This window comes from Musa acuminata, chromosome BXJ1-4, assembly GCF_036884655.1.
Source record: "Musa acuminata AAA Group cultivar baxijiao chromosome BXJ1-4, Cavendish_Baxijiao_AAA, whole genome shotgun sequence".
Classification (NCBI taxonomy): domain Eukaryota; kingdom Viridiplantae; phylum Streptophyta; class Magnoliopsida; order Zingiberales; family Musaceae; genus Musa; species Musa acuminata.
The window spans coordinates 17,610,561-17,615,833 of record NC_088330.1 but is presented as its reverse complement, the minus strand read 5'-3'; positions in this window follow the sequence as shown (position 1 = coordinate 17,615,833).

Genomic DNA, 5,273 nt, shown 5'->3' with positions numbered 1-5,273 from the left:
TTTCTATATGTTATAACTATAATCAACATTCAATCATATCTACAGTATATCTTACTTAATTATATAGAGTCACATAATTTAACATACTCTCTTATTCTTACATCCAAATCACTAAAAAGAATTATTTATTAAGAAATAACATAATATCTTATGTTGACATGTGATCACTCTCATTGTTATATCGGCATCTCCTACCTCAATTATCATCCTCGCTAAAGAGAATGATTTTAGTGACGAATAACATAGCATTTTATGTTGATACATGACCCTCTCATTCTTACATCGGCATCAGACACTAAAGATGTCTTGTATGAATGCTCCACTCTTTACTACTGGATTTATAGATTTGAAAGTTCTAAATCTAGTACAATCGATCATCGAAAGTGGTAGCTAATTTTATGAAGATAATTGAGCATCGATAGAGGATCATTTGCTCTCGGTGTCATAAGAGGAATATCCTATATGTTCTTGCTCAAGTAAATCCCGAACCAGGGTCATTCAAATTGAGAGAGAAAGAGTTTTTCGGGAGAATCTAATTAAAGTGAGACTTGAGTAGATTCCGTATGGGCCTGACAATCCCATGCTCGATATACGGTCACTGAGATATTAGATGGATAAGAGACTATAGATACATGATAACTGAGAACAAACAAGTCCAATGGATTGGACTTCCCTGTATCGTCCAGGAACTACGACATAGTAACCTAGTACATCTATAGTCAATAAGTCGAGTGAATTATTATGGAGATAATAATTCACTAAGTTAGAAAGAGTTTTGATATGTACGACTCACGGCCAACTCGATATTGGGTCTAGAGGGTCACACACACATATAGTAGGTGTTGCGATAAGTAAAGATTCGAATATGAAATATCTATTAGAGCCCCTATCTTATTGAATATCCAATAAGCCTTTGAATTATTGGATCTTATGGATAAGATCTAATAAGTGCCGATAAGAGATTATTGGGTAGAGATCCATTAATCCAAGAGGTTTTGGTAATTGAATAGAGATCTAGTGCCCAATATAGTAGGATTCATTAGGGTTAAGTGGCAAGAACCTTTGTAAATATGCTAGTCACATCTTGGTCATCCCTCTTATTCTCCTCTCCTCAACCGACAACAAGGGTCAGCCTCTTTTTGATAATATAGTACGCATGGAGAGAAAGATTATACAGCGATTTGAGAAGCGTCTTCGTTGCATCTATCGTGCGGATCACCGCTAGAGAAGAGAACAGTTGATCCCCTTCACCCACTCTTATAGATCTAAGATTTTTCAAGAGTATACGATCTCCTTATGTAAGACATCTCGTATGACACATGATTTTTTATTTTATAATTTTTATGCACCCATCTTCGTATGAGGATGAGATATTTTTTTCATCAGAAAATCTGATTTTTTATTTTTTATTCTTCTAACCATATTTCCAATAATAATATAATGTCTTATATTAACACTTTGGCCACTCACATTCTTACTTTTTTTTTTTTTTTTTTTACACTCTCGTCTCGATAAATTTATGTTACCTTTTTTTTTGTTTTTGCCATAAATCTCTCTTTTGACTCTCTCTCTCTCTCTCCTTCCTCTCCTTTTTAAAGTGCCAAAAAAAAAAGAATTCTAATTACTTATTTATCATACAAATCTATCTATATGTAGTGTAATTTAGACGACGCAATGACTTAAATTGAAGTCATGGTATTAATAGACTTGATGAAATGAGTCTAGTTGACTCCATCCATAGTAACTTAGACATAGAACCTTGCATAAATAGCATATATCGTAAACTCAAGCACGGATCTCAAAGACACCAATCAAAATTTGCACGCCTCTCAAAGCTCACCCCGCAAGAGTCCATATATATATATATATATATATATATTGGTGAAAACGTCAACGAGGCTTCATTTACATGCATTTCCATTCATTAGCATCTATAGAATTCAACTCCATTGAGGACATAGAATGGATTAATGGTGGTAGAGATGATCAAGAATGGTTGGACTCGAAAAGGAAATCGTGGAGGAATGTGGCCCATAATTTCTAAGATCAAATTCATACCAAAAATGTCAATGTCGAACGTTGAGAAGCTGTCTCTGACTGGCTTTCTCACAAGATCTACCCCTAGATCGAGTATGTTGGTCAAAGTGTCGTGGACAAGAAAAATGTCACATCAAAATTGTTAGGGTCGCAATATTAATAATTAATAAAAAAATTGTATTCATATCACCATAGCTATCATAACCGAATAAAAAATAATAATAATCCGATAAGTTGCATATAGTATTAGAAAATATTGTCATAAAAATTTAGAAAAATATCAAAATTAATTAATCATAAAAAAAAAATTACACAGTTTTAATCTTAAATGAAAATAAAACTTTAGCCACATAGATTTATAAGATAGAAAAAATAAAATTAACCAATATTATAAATATAGATCTTTACCAATATTAAGGAACATCTGATTATATTAAAAGTATATCCAACATAGTTGTAATGATAAAAATGTAAACGGTAAGTACGATGATGATGATGAAAAAAGTGAGAATTATAATATAACAAGAATGCGTAGACGAATCAGATGGATCCGAGAATAAGAGTGATCAAAGAAAGAGGAGTGGAGCGAAGAAGGAGATGAGAAAAGGTATATCACTTTCTTTCTCAACTTAATCCTAATTTAAAATTAATTTAAATATCGTAAAAAATAGTAATAACTGAGATTAAGTGAAGGATATTAGAATAACATTAACTATAATCATAAAGTTTGGTCTATTTTATTTGAAACAGCGGGTTATCCATAAACTGACGGAGTCAACCAATTTATTTTGATTATCTAACAAATCGATCGATTAGATCAATCCAATTTTAGCTTTTTCTTCGTATGATAGATCTAGTCGAGGACGAGCTTTGGTACAACGATAATAATATTACTCTATAACATAGGAGATCTGATTCACAAAATTTATCTTTTATCATCGGGTCACTATTATACTATCAATCATAATGCTAAGGAAGGATCGAAATAATTATTTCTTCGATCATTTATCTCTCTTCGGGGCAATATTTAAGTGTGAAAATATTTTTTGCGTAGATACATAACCATCCATGTATGTATAGATTTACACCAACCAAAGATTTCCCACATCATCACATGGTCGGCCTGTTGGGCCTCGCCATTACTTTCAAAGTCAACATAGAAAAACCCAAAACAACTTAGGAAGTCATGTAGAACTCCAAGATCTAATGAGTTTAACATGAAAGAGATAACAAAGGCATGCTTTTGATCCCAAAACAAAAAAAATCACCACACGTCAAACAGTCAAGTCATGAATTCTTCCATTTCTTTATGCTATCTTTTATTGGGATTTCATATTCGACACATATTAGTTCATATTTTTATCGAGTAAGAGATCTTATCCACATCTTTTATCAGCTCTCTTGTCTTGCTTATACTCTCATCAACTCAAAAGATTCATCTTAATCTATTATATAATGTTAGGATTGATAAGTTTTATTATTTTAAAAAAATAAAAATTAAAATATAAAAAGAATTCTTTGTATATTAAGAATTATTTGTCCTATAAATACATATAAGAAAAAAAAATACTTTTTGAGTTATATTAGGATGATTTTCTCCGGTAGATTTAGAGCGGTTGAGAGTAGACGTAAGATCGATGAACCTAAGAGAATATTTTACTTCTTATCCTTAGTTATTTGTATATATATATATATATATATATATATATATATATATATATCGATGAAGATAAGAGCTTTAACATTTTCTCTCACACGTAATCGAATTGTCAAAAATGATATCATTGGAGGACTTATCAATGACACCAAAGGAGTAGTTTGATGTACGTAATTGTGCCCCTACAATGACGTGCGGCAGACAAAGGCGGACCGGCGGTCGGCGTCAGCCAGAAAGATGTGGTGGACAACATTGCCCCCCTCACGTCCGTCTTCACCGACGTCCACAAGCTGCACTGCGTTCCCTTTTCGAGGAGGAGAAGACAAACACCTTTTTGCACACAATGCTGTGTTGATGACGCAACGAGAAAGAGACGGTGCCAAAAATATCAATTTCCGGCCACCGACCTCTGCCGACGACTTTGTCTTCTTCGTTGTTTTCTCCTTTTCAAGCATATGCTTAATAAGTCGATCCATCTATGATTTGAACCCCACGTTATAAAATATTAGATTTAATAATAATTGTATTTTAAGATAATAAATTTAATGGCCATCCAATTTAGAAGTTATCGTAGTGTTAGACTCAGATAAAGGAAATAAAAAGTTAATTTATTTATCATGTGACATCAAATTATGAGAGTTATTTAACTCAACTACACTCTTTTATATAAACCCTACACAATTTTCCTTATTTGAATTCCTCATGGAATATAAAAATATTTGGTGGCTCTTTCTGTTTATATTCATTAACAGTAATTTGATTATTCGAGGATGACCATATGAATCTTTGGTCATCATTTGAGATCTAAAAAAATATTAGATGCTTAGTTAAATTAAGAATATTTATAATTTTTATTAAAATTTCTTTAGGTCTTTTTTAACTCTCTTTATACTACTAACGGTAATAATTTAACCCTTCTAACTATTGTATGCTCGTATTATTATAAATGATTCTTTCTCATTTTATCTTTTATCAAACAATAATATCTAATTGTTCATCAAATAAATTTTTTTTTTCTTTTCATATATTCATTCAACTTTCTCATCTTAGTAACATAAGTATATATTTTTTTTATTAGTTAGGTCAAGACATGGCAATAAATTATCAAAGTATTTAATTAGCTAAGTTAGTTAACACCTTCATAACAAAAGTTTATATATAATATTTTTTAACTATCCGATATTAATATTCACAACATATTATTGATCTAATAATCATCTTATAAATTTTTTTTAATCTCAAAGATATCTAATAATGTTTTTATTTATTCTATAAATAATATCTTTACCTCTATATATTTTATATCTATGAACAATATCTTCATTAATCTTCCCATTTAGATACTAATATTTGTGCAATATCATTCCCTTTAATTATCTTACACTCCACTGCGCACGTGGATCCAACAATTAAATTAAATACGAAGGACGGCACCGATCTCCATGGAATCATGATCGAGAGCCTATAGATGACAACGAGGTCACCGTTCAAAAGAAGGCAAGATGTCTTTGGAATACATCCGCATGCTTCCTTTTTGTAAGCAGAGCGGAAAAAGAAAAGGAGGAGGAGATAAGTCAAT